The 19,846-nt window shown below is 36.2% G+C and overlaps 1 pseudogene; it reads left to right on the top strand.

Annotated features, from left to right (window-relative positions):
• Positions 1 to 18,264: 18,264 nt before the first annotated feature.
• Positions 18,265 to 18,982, top strand: LOC103233323 (large ribosomal subunit protein eL18 pseudogene; annotated as a pseudogene).
• The last annotated feature ends 864 nt before the right edge of the window (positions 18,983 to 19,846 follow it).

The raw sequence follows: 19,846 nt of genomic DNA, 5'->3' as shown, positions 1-19,846 counted from the left end.
GAGAATAATGAATGCTAGGCATCTCACCCAATTTCTGTAACACAGTGAGGGTGTAATAAATGAATGTTATTATTATTAATATAAAAATAAACTCAAGACACCATTTTTAAAAACTTTCAAATACATTACATACATGATTATCATTGTAAATGTATTTGATGTCACTAAGCGTTTATCCCAAACCAAAGGTTTAATATATGCTGCCTTAGATTTTAAAACATATATCATAGGTATGATACTTGCCAGAGAGCGCTGTGGTAAAATATTTTATTTAGTTATTCCAAATTTCTATAGTATATTGCATATTTTTGGATGATGTTACCTCAGATCAATTTTTACACTAAAAAATTATATTATTGAAATCCATTATATTCATGCTGTCTTTATTAAAAAGCTACCTACAAAGGCTACTGGGAGGGTGGGGAGGAGGTGGGGATGGTTAAAGAATAGTTTGAAAGGATGTACAAAAAATAGTTCAAAAGAATGAATAAGACCTAGTATTTGATGTGAACCTTTTTCAACTACAAAGTCCTTGCAAAATTATTTACTCTACTGAATGTCCAGGTTAAATTAAGTAAGTTGAAATTTTCCTGCAGAAGAACTTCATTTAAATACCATCGAATACAGATCCTCTATCAGATTATTACTTATTCTACTTCACATGATTGTGCTTTTTCTCAACTTCTTGTTTCTTATAAGTCATGAAACAATTTTTATGATACATGTGTGAGACATTATTTATATGTGTTATAGATAGATACGGAATACGTATATCTTTATGGTTATATATAATTCAGCAATTTTTCAAGGATTTTAGATCTTGAGTATATAGTTTTATAGGTATCTTCTCTTCAGTTGATTCATTTTCAAGAAAATCAGTGATGTGGAGTCTCCCCGAAAGGATGCATATGTAAATCATAAAGCATCACATTCTTGAACAAATTGTACTTTTACACAATGATTCTGCTAATTTTATTAAACACATAAAGGAAACTTTTATAAAACTCATGGATTCTCTTGAAAATATCTCATGACATTATATGTTGTCAAGATTATTGGCCTCCTTATTAAATAAGTTATTTTTTCTTGCCAATATGAATCTATATCAGGGTTCACAGAAAACTCATAAAAACTTGCACATTCCTCTTACCTTTCAGAAAGTGACATTTATGACCATGGCAAAGATTTGTTCATTTATAGAATATTGTCCAAAGGAAATATAAAATTGGTTATAAAATTATTTGGGATGGGTAAAAATCTCATTGTTAATTGTTTTATAAGACAAAGAGCATCATCTTTAAAAAAATAAAAGTAATGATTACAAAAATATTGCAACTCTTTGCTAGTTATTAACATAATCTAAAACTGAAGCAAATATTGTATTTCAATTAAACTTTGCTGTATAAAAATGACCCCAAAACTTAGCACCTGAAGACAATAGTTTATTATTTCTGATATTTTGATGATTAGCGGGCTAGAAAACCCAAGATGGCCTCTCTCATATGTTGTTGGGGACCAGATGTAGCACTTTAGTTCTCTTTCATATGACTAGACTGTCTTCTTGACATGGAGGTCTTTGAGTAGTGGTCAAAGAGGATTAAAGGTGTCAGCTACAACATCTCTTGAGGCCTAATCTCTAGTAGTCATATCATGTCACTCCCAACACATTCTATTCAACAAAGCAAATCACAAGTCCAGCACAAATGGAACAGAACAGAGAAATAGATTCTACTTCAGTATGAGAAAAGTGGCAATGTCACATTGCAAAAATACTGGAATGGGAAGAATTTGTAGCCATTAAACAATCTATCTCATGCCAAGTTTTTTTATTTTTTCATCTTTGCATTATTTTCTGACAAATTTATACAATAGCAGAAGACATTGTTTGCATCTGTCTGACTTTAACAACATAAACACAAAAGGTAAATTTCTCAAAAATATGTTTGGTCTTCATCAATTTTTCCAAAGGCCTTTCTTAATCTTTTGATATTCAAATCATTATCTTTTGAGGTTTGAAATAAATTTGCATTTAATTTGCTGTATATAGGGTAATGTCGACAGCATCTTATACTCAACAACGAACTAACCTAGAAATGACCTAACACAGGAATGAGGGGGGTCTATGCTAGTGTAAGCAAGAATGACAGTTGAGAAGGGCCTGATTTTATAAATAATCTATTTATTAAGAGCTGCTTTGCTATTAAAAATTTTGTGACTACAGAGTCTTAAAATTGCAGACCTGGGATCATATTTAGTTAGTAAGGATGCTCTCTCATCTAAATTATTTTTAACTCCTTATTTGGTATTCAACATTGCACTATTGCCCTAGTTTCGACTATGAATAAATGGAACTGTTCTATGAATTTTAAATACAAAGAGGTTAATACAGAATTTTCTTAGATGGGTATTGAAAGGGCCATGGGAACAGAAGGCAAGATTATCGAAAGATTAATAACTGCAGGAAAGCATTACCATCTTTGGATTGGAGAAGCAAAGGAGCCAATAATATTACCCGGAGCCCACAGCAGAGTGCTCCTGGGATCCACAGTTGGTGCTGAACTTCCTGAGCAGATACCCAGAACACTACCCTCCCAGCAATTTCACAGTTGCTCCAGCCTCCATCATTCCTGGCAGTGCCCAATGTGGCTCTTACCAAAAAGTCCAAGAAAGGAGTAGCGTCTCCCCTCTTTCTAACCCCATTAGCCAAACCCAGCAGGAACTACAAGTTATGGGACTCAGAGAAATGTAATTTACAGGTTCATAGACTCCCATAGCACAGGGCAGAACACTGAGAGGCAAGAATGGGGCTCAGACCAAATTGGCTAACCATCTGCTCAGTGAATAAGACAGAATACCTGCCTTCCTGAGGGCCACAAAGCTATGGTAAACAGGGATATTAACAACCCTCAAGCAAGTTCTATTGTCAGGAGTACTGTGATGAGCTAATAATTCCATGGACTAATTCCAGGAAAGCAGTATAATGAGTTGGGGGATCAGAGAAGGTAAAATATAAACTGCAATTTAAATGTTAGGCAGGAGTCTGAAAAGTCGCTATCTGGGCAGGAAAAGGGATTCCCAAAGAGAGGAAATGATGGTGTTTCGTTTATAGGCAAGTCTACAACGTAAATTTGAAAGCCTGGTGTTTCTTGGATTGGGTAGCATTCAAAGGGCTTACTCTTTATTAATAAAAGTAAGACTTTTTTTACAAGTTGGAGTTAGATTTAACTTGGGTTTCCTAAAAAGTGATATCTCTTTTCAAATATATCAACCAAGCATTTTAACCTTTCCCTACTTAAAAATAGGCAAGAACAAAGCATATTCCCAGTTGCATCCCTTTATACTTTAAGTGGTTGCTAATTTACTTCCCTTCCCTCCTTAACTTTATGAAAGTCTACCTGAAGCTTTAGGGAGATTGGCTCCTTGGGGTAGCTGCTAAATTCCACTGAGATTACATGTTGTAGAAGCATAATAAATTGTGGTAGAGTTATCTCCCCTGTGAGGAATACAGTAGAATATTTGGCATTCACTTTCTCTTTCTCAAATTGCTTCTAAAAGCATTATTTTGTGTGGAATGACGAAAGTCCCTCGGGTCACTGGGTCAGGGCTACAAACCACCATGGGATTTAGATACCAGGAGAAGTGACCTTGAGTCTTGGTTCGGCTTTTAACACTGTCACCTTGGGAAATTTATCTGTAAAATAAGATTTGAATAGATGATCTCGAACGCTCCTTTCATCTGTGAAAAAGTAAAAATATTATGAAAAAGGTAGAAAAGATGCTTGAGTCAAAGTGAATGGTAGAATGCACTATAAAATTTGCTTTCAGTTTATTCTAAATACGTAAAGTGTCAGCTCTTTTCTCTGCATTTTGGTATATCTGTTTTCTTATTTCATTATTTTCAAGTGGATGCTATAAAACTATGAGGAGACGTAATATTTTATAAATTAGACATAAGGGTCTTAGAGAACCATGTTACTAAGGAATAAACACCTGTAATTTTGTCAGGAATAAACACCTTCTATAATTTTAGAACTTGTGTGCACAGTGATCTTAAGGAGCTACTCTATTCTATTTTGCTGTTCTTTGTGGTACATTAATATGATGAAGGGATATTGGACTTAAACCTCACTGACTAACTTCAGGCTTTTTGCTTTTGTATTTACATGATGTTAGAGACAGAAATTGACTTTCTGATCTTTAATTTCTTTTTTCTTATCAGATACATAAAATGATATTAGTCACTATCTTTGGTTCACAATTCTCTATCACCAAGAGTTTACATATGACTCTCTTTACTTTTATTGTCAGTCTATTTCATAATTTTGGAAAAAGTAATGAATATAAGATAGTGAAGCCAAGGAACACCCATATACAATTTTTTTTCTTATTTTCGAAGTTATATAACAAGCCATACTGAATAAAGTCTGGCTTTCATTTTCACTCAACAAGATATTACTAAGAATAATCTATGTTGTTCTGTTGCCCTTGGTAATTGTATTAGGCCGTTCTCGAACTGCTACAAAGAAACACCTGAGCCTGTGTAATTTATAAAGGAAAGAGGCTTAATTGGCTCATGGTTCTGAAGGCTGTACAGGAAGCATAGCGGCTTCTGCTTCTGGGGTGTCCTTAGGAAGCTTACAATCATGGCAGAAGGCAAAGAGAGAGCAGGTACTTCACATGGCAAAAGCAGGAACAAGAGACAGAGAGAGGTGGGTGGTGGGGAGGTGCCACACACTTTTAAATGAACAGCTCTTGCAAGAATTCACTATCACAAAAACAGCACCAAGCCATGAAGGATCCACCCCCATAATCCAAACACCTCCCACCAGGCTCCACCTCCAGCACTGGGGATTACAATTCAACATGAGATTTGGCTGAGGACAAATACCCAAACTGTATCAGCAGCGTAGTTCATTCATTTTCATGGCCATCTATTTTGTGACATACTACAATTTGTTTAAAGTTAATTAGACCATCTCTGGAATTTTTATAATTACAAACATTGCTGCTATAAATTGTCTTCTTTTTTATTTATTTTACTTTTAAGTAGACATATAATGGTATACATTTATGAGGTATATAGTGATGTTTTGTGTGATGTTTTGATGTGTATACTACATATAGATCAGATCAGTATAACTAGCATACACATCATCTCAAACATTTATCATTTCTTTGTGTTGAGTACATTCAATAACCTCCTTCCAGCTATTTGAAACTATATATTACAGTTCACTATAGTCATCCTACAGTGGTATAGAACACTATAACTTATTCCTCCTATTTAGCTGTAATTTTATATCTTTCAACAAATCTCCTCTTTCCTACTCATACCCTTCCTCCTCATACTCTTCCCAGCCTCTAGTGTCTTCTGTTCTACTTTTTACTTGTATGAGATCAACGTTTTTTAGTTTCCACATCAGTGATAACATGTGGTGCTTAACTTTCTGTTCTTGATTTATTTCGCTTAACATAACATTCTCCAGTTCCATCCGTTTTGCTATGGCAGGATTTCATTCATTTTTAAGACTGAATAGTACTCCATTGTTCATATATGCCACATTTCTATTACCTATTCATCTTCTGTTGGACACTATCATAGTCCATTTGTGTTGCTACAAAGGAATACTTGAATCCAGGTAATTTATTAAGAGAAGAGGCTTATTTGGTTCATGATTCTGCTGGCTATACAAGAAGCATGCTGCCAGCAACTGCTTCTGGTGAGGGCTTCAGGCTGCTGCCACTCATGGCAGAAGAGGAAGGGGACCGTGTATGTGCAGAGATCACATGGCAAGAGAGGAAGCAAGACAGGGAGGGGGAAGGCACCAGGCTCTTTTTAACAATCAGCTCTTGCAGGACCTACTAGAGTGAGAACTTGAGGACTCACTCATTTCCGTGAGGATGGCACTAAAGTAATTTATGAGGGATCCACACCCATGACCCAAATACCTCCCATTAGGCCCTATCTGCAATATTGAGGATCAAATTTCAACATGAGGTTTGGGGGAATAAATATCTAAACTATAGCAGACACCTGGGTTGATACCATATCTTGGTATTATGAGCAGTGGTGCAATAAACATGGGGTACAAATGTCTGTTCAATATACTGATCTCCTTTCCTTTGGATAAATGCCCAGTAGTGGAATTGCTGGATCACATGTTAGTTCTTTTTGCAGTTTTTTGAAGACCCTCCATACTATTCTCTATAGTAGATGTACTAGTATACATTCCTACCAACAGTGTATATGAGTTCTCTTTTCTTCACATCCTCACCAGCATACGAATTACTTTTTTGGTTTTGTTGTTGTTGTTGTTTTGAGAAGGAGTCTCACTCTGTTGCCCAGGCTGGAGTACAGTGGCACGATCTCAGCTCACTAAAACCTCCGCCTCCCTAGTTCGAACTATTCTCCTGTCTCAGCCCCGAGTAGCTGGGATTACAGGCGCCTGCCACCATGCCTGGCTAATGTTTTGTATTTGTAGTAGAGAAGGGGTTTCACCATGTTGGTCAGGCTGGTCTTGAACTCTTGACCTCAGGTGATCCACCCGCCTTGGCTTCCCTAAGTGCTGGGATTATAGGCATGAGCCACCCTGGCTGGCCTGGTCTTTTTTATAATAGCCACGCTAACTGGGGTGAGATGATACTTCATTGTGGTTTTGATTTGCATTTCCCTGATTAGTGATGCTGAGCTTTATTACCTAATTTATTTATTTATTGTCATTTGTATGTCTTCTTTTGAGAAATGTCTATTCAGATCATTTGCTCATTTTTTTTTAACAGATTGTTTTTTGCTGTTGAGGTGTTTGAGTTTCTTGTATATTCTGAATATTATTCCCCTTTCAAATGAATAGTTTGCAAATATTTTCTCCCTTTCAAGAGATTGTCTCTTTACTCTGTTGAATGTTTTCCTTGCTGCACAGAAGCTTTTTAGTTTGATATAATCCCATTTTCTTTTGGGGTTTTTCTCCTTTTGTTGTCCATGCTTTTTGAGGTATTATTCATAAAATGTGTCTCCTGATGAAAGGTATAACTTTTTTTTTTTTTTTTTTTTTTTTTTTTTTCACTCTATCGCCCAGGTTGGAGTGCAGTGGCACGATCTCGGCTCACTGCAAGCTCCGCCTCCCAGGTTCACGCCATTCTCCTGCCACAGCCTCCCGAGTAGCTGGGACTACAGGCGCCCACCACTGCGCCCAGCTAATTTTCTGTATTTTTAATAGAGACGGGTTTTCACCGTGTTAGCCAGGCTGGTCTCAATCTCCCAACCTTGAGATCCGCCACGCTGGGTAATTTTTTGTATTTCTACTAGAGATGGGGTTTCACCGTGTTAGCCCAGATGGTCTCAAGGTGCAAGGTATAACATTTGTAATAGATATATAACTAAAGATGGAATTGCTGGGTGTGTAAATGTGCAAATTTATGAGCTAATGTAAAACTAGCTTTCAACCTGGCTATGCCAATATAAATTGTTGCCAGTGATGAATAATAAATTTCATTAATCAATAACCTCTCAAACACTGTACATTTTCCCTAGTTTTACTTTCTACCAATTGAATGAGTGCAACATAGTAGGTCGTTCTACATGTTTCTGATGACTAGTGACTTCTTCAAATGTTTACTTATTAAACATACATGCTATCTCTTAGGAAAAATGCCAGCTGATACTTCTATTCATAATTTTATTGGCACCACCTTTAGACTTTCTGTTATTCTGTTGGTCAGTTTAAAAACCCCTGTACACACAGCACATGATATTCATTATAATCATTTTTAAAATCTTGGTCTCTAAATAAGACAAGTTTCCCATCATTATCCATCCTCTTGCTCAGATATGCCTTACCTTTTAGGACCATTAAACTTTCACATAAACCTTAGAATCAGTTTGTAAAGTTTTAGGGAAAACTCCTGTCAGATTTGTACTGGAGAAGTCTTGTTAGTCTATATGTTAGTCTACAAATCAATTGAGTCTATAAATCAATTTAGGGAGAATAGACATCCTCAGAATATAAGTGTCTCCATTTACTAAAATTGTGTTTAATGTGTCTCAGCAAAGTTTTTAAAAATTTCACGTACATGGCTTGAACATTTTTGCAAGATCTATTTTTAGGTCCATTATGATTTTAATTGTAAATGATATATTTAAAATGTGCACATACACATATGCATCTTTCTGTCTTCTAATTGTTTGTTGGTGGCACACAGAAAAATCAGTCACTTTTGTATATTGATTATGTATCTAATCTCATTGCTTAAGGACCTTATATGAACCATTATTTCTCTATCTGTAAAACTCCTATGGCACACAGTTGTTATAGAAATGAAATGAGGAAAAACTACTAACAACACACGCCATTTTACAGACATGTACTATTACTTCCTATTGCCTTACTTTGTTAGGAAGACAGTAAATAAAAGAAAGGAATAGAGAGAGAAAGAAGGTGATAGGGAATAAACTCTACTGCTATTTTGGCTTACCAGTACTTTAATTTTTAAAAAGAAAAAATGTTTGTATATTTGGTTGCATAATAATTATACTCTACTAAGTTAGTAAAATGCCAAGTAGATAACTGCATAGCATTATTTTAAAGCCAGGGAAAACAGATGAGCTATTCAAGAACCACAGTCACAATGGAATGACTTAAACATTGTTAAACAGGTTATACATAAAAATAAAACACACTAAGATGCTTTAGGTTTACCTCTTTTTTAAAAAAAAGACAATGGGCCAGGTGCAGTGGCTCACGCCTGTAATCCCAGCACTTTGGGACACTGAGATGGGTAGATTACTTGAGGTCAGGAGTTTGAGACCAGCCTGACCAACATGGTGAAACTCCGTCTCTACTAAAAATACAAAAATTAACTGGGTGTGGTGGCACGCGCCTGTAGACCCAGCCACTTGGGAGGCTGAGAAAGGAAAATTGCTTGAACCCAGGAGGTGGAGGTTGCAGTGAACCAGGATTGCACCACTGCACTCCAGTCTGGGTGACAGAGCAAGACTCCATCACAAAGGAAAAAAAAAAAAAAAGACAATGATATACTATTTTATACTTTTGACTCTACCTCTATTATATATAGTAAAAACTAAATTTCTGATACATGTTGGACTCATGATTTTTTACCTGCCTTTCTGCCTTGTTTTCTTCTTTCCCTCCCTTCCACTTCCTTCTGTTTTTCTTTTCTTTTTTCCTTTATTATTTTCTCCTTTCATCCCTCCTCTTTCTTCCTTCCTCTCATTCTCTCATCCATGGTAAATTTAAGATGCTTTGAGTCCTGAATTAAACTTAGGGATAATATATGGACGGTTTTAGACACAGACTTGAAGCATTAACCCGTCATTCACCTTGGCCCTGGTGATTAGAATAGCAATTTATGATGATGTCACCTTGGATGAGCATGCTCATTTTTCAATATTTCATTTGTTCACATAAATGTAATATATTCAAATATTTAATATTAGTTTGTGAAGGAGGTATTTCAGACCCTAATATTAAAGAAAGAGATTTTGAGATTTTAAATGTTCACACTATTGAAATCCCACGTCCTGAAATACTGATTAAGATTCACTGTGTTTTTAAGCCAAACATTTAGGAAGCTTTCTCAATATATATGCATGAAGACTATATTTAATACTCTCTAAGCTGTGGAAGAACACCTATAATAAAGTACACAAATGACCTCTAATTAGGAAAGCTTTGCTTCAATAAGCTTGGAATGACTCATTTTTTTGAAACTGTTGATACATATGCATGAAAAGTAAATCTCCACACCAGAGTAGCTGAAGATTTTTGCTTACTTCATCTTCTATAAAGTTATAAATAGTCAAATGAGGTAACTTAAAGGTGAACCAGTGAAAATTGTAACTAAATGAATTTTTTACATATTGACTTATTTTTATCATTATCCATTTTAACCTCTGTCCTCAAATAAGAGCTATTTCGGGAAGAAAATAAACATAATTCTTGTTAAATAAAGCCCCACATGCACATATATTTGTATGCAGGGCTAAATTTAACAAGAGTCATACACAATACACATAACAAGAGCTATATATGTATATATATATATTACTTACAGTAGTAAAATGTAATTGGAATACATTTGACAAGAATAATTCTACTGTTTAATAAACAAATGTCAATCTAAAAAATCTTTTTTACAGTCAATGTTGTCTTTCCTTCCACTCTTAAATTTTCATTCCAACCATCAGACATAATGATTTTTAAAAATCTACGTTCATGTAAAATGGACAACTCTTCCCTGTGTAAAAACATCTCTTTTGAGAAGTCTAATATATGGTTTTTGTACTATGCATAACTTTTAAAATTATTCTCCTCTCCCTTGTTTTGCCTTCTCTTGGGCTGGTAAAATGTAAAGTAAACAAGCACATTGCATATATTCAGGGAAAGCAAAGAACATATTCAAGAATGAAAGTCATGACATGATAGCTTTGTCATTTTAAAAAATATTTTATATTTTTTAAAACCTACCATGAATTATGCAGTATATCACACAGGAAGTAGGGGTAAAAGTGCTCCTGAGTTGGAAGACACTGATAGTTATAGAAGATGCTTACTGGTCAGAATTTTCAAATGGTTGAAGGTGAAGTTTGTCACCACAGACAAAACAAATTATGGAGATTTAGATTCCCATAATGGCAGTATTAAATTGCCTATTTTATTCTCCTAATAAACAGAAACAGACATAGAGTATTTGGTGCCCTTTCCCCATCTTCCCAAGAGGGAAGTTTTTTGTGTGTAACTAACTGTACCAAGTAGCCACTTTGATTTATGATAAACTCTAATGTGAAAGAGCAAAGCCATGTTGCTTTTCATATAATTACACATTAGTTCAATAAATATTTGTCATTTCAAACTCTATTAAGATTCTTAATTCTCAGAGGTAATTCCAACATAAGAAAGAGTCTCTAACACATAATTGGATAGCCTGGAAATGACCTCAGAGGTTTGATTTCTTTATTATTAGATATAACAGGTATTTTTTATTTATTTGGGGGAAGTTTGTAGAGATATTTGCAGACCTCATCTAATTTACACTACACAATCCTTAAGTTCTCATTCAAATCCAAGGTTCTATGAGATGAATAAAAGTTTATGAGTGTATAATGTTTTTGATTACTTTTGAAGAAAATTATGAAAAAAATGATCTTTTAGGAAATAACATTAGTTTCTCTGGGGTAAAAGTTAAAATGAAGTTAATTTATTTTACATTGTTCCCAGTTTTATCTGATTGGACTTTAATTTAAAATTAATTCAGTCTATTTGGATAGGTGGTGCACAATTAAATAGAAACAATTACCTAAGTCATGTGTAAATGCAAGTTTTGCCAAAACCCCCACCTATGTTTCGCTTTCAAAGTGCCTGACAGTTCTGGATAATATTTACAAAAAGGAGTTCTGGCCAACACAAAGTCCACTTCCAGAAATGTTACCTGGTATCACAAGTCAACTTAAAGCATTATTAATCTCTTCGGATTTAACGTTCTCACTATTAAATTTCAAGAACATAATATTGTAATATAACAATTCAGGGATATTAATTCAAGAACACTTAATTTCTTCAAAAAATAAAAGTTAATAAATCTTTAGTAGCTGGAACATTTTACATAATTTTAATATTCATTACATGAATAAAGGTACTTATTTAAAAAGTGAAATTTCATTGGAAAGTTTACAATGCAGAATAGCACTCTCCCACATCCCCCAGCCCACTATTTATTAATTGGATAACTGAGGTCAAGTCATTTGATGTATTTTTGTTCCATTTTCTTCATCTCTAAAGTAGAAATAACTACTTTCTTCATCTGTAGGTTGGAGACAACCCTACCTCTTAGGGTTGTTGTGAAAATCAAATTAACAAATATGTATAAAATAATGTGCACAATGCCTGGAACATGGTAAGTGCAAAATAAATGTTAGCTATTCTTATTATCACCCCTACCTCTCCTGTTCTGATTTTCTCAGCTGTCTCTCTCAAAATTTCCCCTGGCATTTACCTCTATATTTTTTTTAATGATGTATCACTTTTGTACCTTATTTATTTGCTTTTGACTCTGACAGACATTTACTTTGTGTGTCCACACCATTCCCCAGTGTCTCCCAAACTACCCATATAAAGTTGCTACTTCATAGTTCTGATTAAGAATCGTCAGTGTTTACATTTTGTTTACATTAATTAGAAATCTCAGAGACAAGTAGTAATAAAGCCAACAACAGCAATTTAAACAAGCAGAGGCTCTATTTTTATCTCACAAGGATTCTGGAGGTAGACAGTTACTGTTCTTCCCTGCTGTCCTTAGTACTTTGCCTTTTAATCTTACAGTTGTCAAATAGCATCGCCTGATGGCTAACTCAGCTCCAGGCAACAGGACCACCTTCAAAAGCACAGAGCAGGGGCTGGCCAGGGTGGCAAAATCCTTTCATCTCCTTTGGACTGTTCTTATTAGGAAGAAAAATAACTTTCTAAGAAGTTATCCAATACAATTTCTCCTGCATCTCATTGACCAACACTGAATCCTGCAGTGGCTCCCAACTCCAAGGCAGGCCGTGGCAGTGAGGGTATTACACAAAAGAATGGCACTGCCTTAATTGGCTTACAGGAGAGAGTCTCAAACTTTCTCAGTTCACAGGTCCATTGGTATCCGTATGATTATTTTCATTGTGCCTGAGGCAAAAGAAACATCAAACAATGCCTTTTTATAAGTAACTTGGTACCAAAGAATGTAATGTGTTTATATCCCCAACAACTTAGTAGCCATTTGAGTAAATACCAAACATAACTGTAAAAACAAAAACAAAAACAAACAAAACAACCAAGTTTACTTTTAAATGACTACAATTACTTACTAAAGGGAAATGTGTGCCTTCTGGGCACTACACAGCTTCTCACATTTTAAAAATCAGATTAGACACCAACACCCTCATTTCCTATTCCACACTGATTTCCATTTAGTACTTTTTTATTTTTTTCTTTTCATTTAAATCACATCAACCACTGAAAATCCTGCTTCACAAAGATAGGACATCCTGGAAAGCAAGGTACATGGAACTAAGAGTGGAGTCAGGAAGTGCCTTTAGTTAGCTCCACAGACTAAACCTCCCACCCCCTGCATACCTGTATGTGTGAAATGGGGGAGAATTTCCTTTGGTATCAGTGCTCTGTCAACAGAATTTCAGTCAATTTTTCTCTTTTCAGCTCAGCGTTTGACCCCTACCTTTGTGAGTACTGGAAATCCCTAAGCACTGAGATTCTCAGGGTTCCTCTGGGACTAATGATTTGACTACTCACCCACATAAGGTTTTCGGTTTAGTTACTCTGGTTTTTTGTTTGTTTGGTTGGTTGGTTGGTTGGTGTTTGTTTGTTTTGAGATGGAGTTTCGCTCTTGTTGCCCAGGCTGGAGTGCAATGGCACAATCTTGGCTCACTGCAACCTCTGCCTCCCAGGTTCAAGCGATTCTCCTGCCTCAGCCTCCCAAGCACCTGGGATTACAGGCACACACCACCATGCCCGGCTAATTTTTTTACTTTTAGTAGAGACGGGGTTTCACCCTGGCCAGGCTGGTCTTGAACTCCTAACCTCAGGTGATCCGCCCACCTCGGCCTCCCAGAGTGCTGGAATTACAGGCGTGAGCCACCGTGCCTGGCCTAGTTACTCTATTTTTAAATTAGTCACCATTCCTCAGTCACCTTCTGATTCCCAGTAAAGCTGTCAATATCTTTATTCAGTGGTGGACTCTCAGAACTCTTTCCTTTTTCCATGTTAGTTGATGGCTTGATTTGGTTGTGTTTTTATTTTAAATTAGTAGACTTTATTTCTTAGAGAGGTTTTCAGTTTACACAAAAATTTAACAGGAAGTACCGAGTTCCCATACACTCTCTATCCCCAATGCCCCTCCCCAACACCAGTTTCCGCTATTATTTTTCCACTGTATTTCTTTTTTTAATTTAACTTATTTTAAGTTCAGGGGTACATGTGAAAGTTTGTTACACAGGTAAACTTTGTCATGGGGGTTTGTTGTACAGATTATTTCATCACCCAGGTATTAAGCCTAGTACCCATTAGTTATTCTTCCTGATCCTCTCCCTCCTCCCACCCTCAACTCTCCCAAAGTGTGTGTGGTTCTCTGTATGTGTCCACGTGTTCTCATCATTTAGCTCCCACTTATAAGTGAGAATATGCAGTATTTGGTTTTCCTTTCCTACGTTAGTTTGCTAAGGATAATGGCCTCCAGCTCCACCCATATCCCTGCAAAGGACATGATCTAATTCTTGTTTTATGGCTGCATAGTATTCCATGGTGTATATGTACCACATTTTCTTTATCCACTCTGTCACTAATGGGCATTTAGGTTAACCGCATGCTTTTGCTATTGTGAATAGTGTTGCAAGGAACATACATGTTCATGTGTCTTTATAACGATAAAATTCCATTTCTATTATTGCAGTGGGGTTTTGAAAAGAGAAAAATCAGGTTGATCAATGCAACATTTTTAACTGGAAATTCAGACTGGATTCTGAAAATGACTCAATCTTGGCAAGGTTAGGGATAAAAGTATAGAATCTCTGGTATTGCCCAAATGAAGGATATGTTGTTATTAGATAATTCATGGTCATCCATTGTCTATACCAAATACTGAGAGATTGTGTATTTTGGATCTCGCAAAACTTCCTTTGCTGCCCAGGTACCTAATATTTCAGGATGTTCTAAGGTTCACCTCAGTGCCACTTCTTTCCACAGCAAGGCTGCCCTAATCAATGGGGGGACTTTTTTTTTTAAATCACTCATCTCCTATTCAAAATATGCATTCATTTCTTCACAGAGACTTAGTCTCTACATTGGTGGGGAATGCAAACAAGTTTTACCCAGGTAGTAATTCTAGGTGATTTGCAGATAGTTTAGCATTTGAGTTTTATCCACCTCCAATTCTGCAAACTTTTTACATTATGAAAAAATAGTACTTTTAAAATACCTGAACACTTCCGTATCTACTTTATCTATTCCTAGATATCACTTTTAAATAAAAATGTTTTCTTTTTCCTATTAAGGAATAAGATATGTTATTTTGGAGAAGACATGATATAGTTCCAAATTTAGTTATAGATAAACATTACCAAATCCAAAAAGTTCCTATATTATTCCTTCTACTAAGCTCCCTAAAAGACTATGAAATTATTGTTTCTTTGAAAGTTTTTAAATGCCAGAAATCTTAATATTAGTGAGCATGCAACCATGTTTCACTATTGATCCTGGATTCAAAGTTGGCAGTTAAAACTTCTACTTCAGGTGAAATTTGCAGAAACAAACAATTGCTTTTATTCTATATTCACATAGGGTATGTGTTAAGTTCAGATTTTATAAAGGAAAAAAATGCTTTAAAAATACCTGTTTCATTGTATTAAATAGAAAGTTATGCTTCTGCAAGCAGGAACATAGATTATGTAAACTAATCTTTGCAATTGCTCATCAGCACATGTGGAAGATTAACTTTCCAGTCTTTTATAAGCTTGAAAAGACTTGGTTAGTATTTAGAATGAAAAATTGTTATCAGATATTGAAATACAGGAGAAAAGATGGATGGATTTCATTTTTATTGCAGAAGTTAGTCACTGAATCCTGATCTTAGAGCTTCTTTTCAAATTATATTTGTTACCTGGAGACAGCAGTACATGTTTAAAAAAAAATTCTGGATTGGTTAGCTTTAAGAAAGTTATATATACCTTTATTTTAAAAACAATTACACACAAATGCACACACATCATTGTTTTGCAAGCTTTCCCAGTAAGAGTAGGGCCACCATATGTGAAAAACTCTTTGTGGAGATGCCCTGAAATTCTATATTATCTTTCGGTTTCTTAACATGTATATTAACACTCATTATTTTATTATGATATATGTAGCACTTTCTATACGGATTCAGCTCCGTCTGGAGATTGTAAATTTTTGGAAGCATAAGCCATGATTTTTCTTAGTAAATAAAATGGCAACATCTGCACCTTACTAAAACTATAGTAAAAACCTTAATAAATATGTGCAAAATATTTTTCAAAATAAGAGGTCTTGGTTACAAGCAAAAGAAACTGATGCTGGTGACCATAAGCAATATGGAAATATAGTAGAAAGATAATGTTAACTCCAAGGGATTTCCAAGGACTTAGGTTAGAAAATGCACAGAATTCAAGGCAGCTCTGAGGAGCCAAGAATGTGGACCTCGGTGTCCCCTTATCTTTGCTCAGTAGCACCAGGCCTGAGAGTGGAACAGGTAGTCAGCCAAACATTAGATGCATGCCCACATACTGACTGGCAGAGTCAAGGAGGGAGGTGTGGCCCTCTGGCAGCTATATTGGTCTCAACAGTTAACCCACTGGGGAATGCCCCAAAGCCACAACTGGGGTAAATTTTGAGTAGGCAAAAATTTACAAATCGAACTGCTCCTTAACCTTGCACATCCCTTATCTCACATGACATTTCTAAAGAATTTCATTTTATAAATAATACTTCTCTGAATGTAATGGAATATATTCCTTACGAATAAAATTGTGCATATTGATTCTGCGAGGAAAGTCAGGTCTCATCAGCCTAGAATCACACGATCATGTCCATTTATTCTGTGGAATCATTATGCTCTATCTCCTTTTTTGTCATCAGAGTGCTACTACTTACACAAATTGATGAAATTACCCGTAAAAGATGATATCATATGTCTTACGTTTTCTCTCTATTCTGTAACCGCTTATAGAAACCGTGATGTCTTAGTTTATTTGTGTTCAAACCAACTCAATTTTTTAATTCCAAAAAATCCAGTTGGGTGGGAAGTATCATCTCTCATTTGTTTTTACTAAATGTGTCTTTATACTAAAGAGCCCATTTAGTTACTTTTTTGCAAATGGGAAAATAAGTGATTTTGATTTTTTTTTAACATTGCTTTTTGAATAGTTGAGACTCTACAGCAAAAGTAAATATAGTTCCTTAATACTTCTAAATGAGTAGTTCAGGACAGGTGCGGTGGTTCACACCTGTAATTCCAGTACTTTGGGAACCTGAGGCAAGTGGATCGCTTGAACCCAGGAGGCAGAAGTTGCAGTGAGCTGAGATTTCACCGCTGCACTCCTGTCTGGGTGACAGAGTAAGACCCTGTCTCAAAAAAGAAAAAAAAAAAAAAACCAGTAGTTTGTTAAGTAACACTTAAGTAGGCAGTATGTTCTTGCATTCTTTTTGAATTCTGATCACCTTCAATAGAACCATAGTGAATTAATTTTGGGGAGAACGGGCTTCATTTTCTTATTCTTTATTGTACTTTAAGTATGGTACCATTCTTTGAAGCCATGAACGTACAACCCTCTCAACATTTAAAAAATGACGAGTTGGACTGGATGCAGTAAAAAGAGAGAACTGCTATGAATTGTCCAAAAACTCCCTAGCCTGGAAGACGTCCAAATTCACAACACCATAGTTACAATTTTTTAGGACATAAATTGCCTTTCCAAATAATTGTTGAAATAGAAAAAAAAAATCACATTAAAACCTTTTAAAATACAAATCTATTAAAAAACATTTTATATAGTACAATGTTAGATGACATAGGAATTTTATAAAACTGAAATATGAAAAGTGTTTAATAATACTTTACTTCACTGGAAGCCTTTAGGTTTATCTAATGTCTATCTGGAATCTGTTGTGATCAGTAGAATTTAATAGTTAACAATTTAAAAAATTTTAAATTTCAGTGGTTTTTTTTAAAGTCCTATTTTGTAGTATATATTTTAGCAGACTTATGAATACTTCAGCAAAACAAGAATAACAGTGGGTCCTACCTCATAGAATTATGATAAGGATTGAATGACATAAGGCATATAAAGATATTAACATGAACAATTTTAATCATAATAGTAATATTAATAGTGCTCTTATTCCTTTTACTGCGTTTAGGAATAAATATGCTTTACTTGAAGATTTTAACCTAAAAATCTTGATATACACTGTAACTACCACAATGACATGTAGTGTACAAGATTTTGAATTTAATAAAGCACGTTCAAAAATCGGTGCTAATGCCGGACCACAAAAGTGTTCCTAAAATTATGCCAAATTGAGTAATATGTTTTTTGTTTGTATCATAGCAATCAGAACAAGTACTTTATGAGTTTGAACATATGGGGAGAATTTAGCAAACGAACTTTTTATCTTAAAAGTTAATAGATTCTCCACATGTAGCAATGCATTAGTGAAGCTATTATCTGGGAAAGATTAAAAAATAAAGACACAAATGGATGGAATTTCTGCAAGAGGGAGGAGAAAAGAAAGGGAGAGAGAGGGAGGTGAAGATGTCTTAATAGGAAATGTGCACATTGGCCGTTTTCTCTTTCCGTACCTGGCCGAGCCGAATACGCCATCATGGGAGTTGACATCCGCCACAACAAGGACCGAAAGGTTCGGCGCCAGGAGCCCAAGAGCCAGAATATCTACCTGATATCCTGCGTCAAGCTGTGGGTCAAGCTGTACAGGTTTCTGGCCAGACGAACCAACTCCACATTCAACCAGGTTGTGCTAAAGAGGTTGTTTATGAGTCCTACCAACCGACCACCTCTGTCCCTTTCCCGGATGATCTGGAAAATGAAGCTTCCTGGCTGGGAAAACAAAACGGCCATGGTTGTGGGGACCATAACGGATGACGTGCGGGTTCAGGAGGTGCCCAAACTGAAGGTGTGTGCGCTGCGTGTGACCAGCTTGGCCCGCAGCCGCATCATCAGGACGGGGACAAAATCTTCGCTTTCGACCAGCTGGCCCTGGACTCCCCCAAGGGCTGCAGCACCGTCCTGCTCTCCGGTCCTCGCAAGGGCTGAAAGATGAACCTGCATTTCCGCAAGGCCCCGGGAACCCCGCCCAGGCACGCCAAACCCTACGTCCGCTCCAAGGGCCGGAAGTTCGAGCGCGCCAGATGCGCACAGGCCAGCTGAGGCTGCAAAAACTAACCCTGGATCCTGCTGTCTTATTAAAACGATTTTGGACGCTGAAGAAAAGAAAAGAAAATGTGCACATTGACGTTGCAGTCGGGGGTGAGAAAGTCTCTTAAGTAGCATTTCACATGAGGTTTCTTATTGTTGGTTTACTCCAAATGTGATCAAACTTCAACGCGGTACATCAGAATTGACTGGAGGGCTTCATAAAACACAGATTTCTGGGTCTCACCCCCAGATTCTGATTTGTAGTTGGGTAGGACCCCAGAATTCACATTTTAAGTTCCCAGTTGATCTCATCATGCTGGTGTGGTGAACCTCACTTCCAGAACCACTGGTCTAGTTTGTAACAGATTGACGGGCTATAGCTTCATTCCACAAGTTGGTAAGGAAATCTAAAACAGTGTTTTCACGAATAATAAATATGAGTGATACAATTCATTTTCTCAGATTTTACCAATTATTGTTAAGAATAAGCTATTAAAAGTTTGTTACATATATAAACAATTATCCCATATCCTGAGGGTTGCGTGTAAATGTAGCTATCCCACAAACATATTTAAAAGCCCAAATTAGACACGATAAGCACTTTTAGCCGTGGGAAATAAATAAGAATAGAGAACACCAATTAAATTGATACAAATTAAGGCCAGGCGTGGTGGCTCACGCCTGTAATCCCAGCAATTTGGGAGGCCGAGGTGGGAAGATGGCCCGTGCCCATGAGTTCTAGACCAGCCTGGACAACAAAGTAAGACCCTGTCTCTACGAAAAATTAACTCACATGGTGCCATGTTTCTGTAGTCTCAGCTACTTGGGAGGCTGAGCTGGAAGGATCGCTTGAACCCTAGGAGGTTGAGGCTGCAATGAGTCATGATCACG

This window comes from Chlorocebus sabaeus, chromosome 5, assembly GCF_047675955.1.
Source record: "Chlorocebus sabaeus isolate Y175 chromosome 5, mChlSab1.0.hap1, whole genome shotgun sequence".
Lineage (NCBI taxonomy): Eukaryota > Metazoa > Chordata > Mammalia > Primates > Cercopithecidae > Chlorocebus > Chlorocebus sabaeus.
Note: the sequence above shows the minus strand (reverse complement) of the source record. Positions and strands in the feature narration are given on the sequence as shown.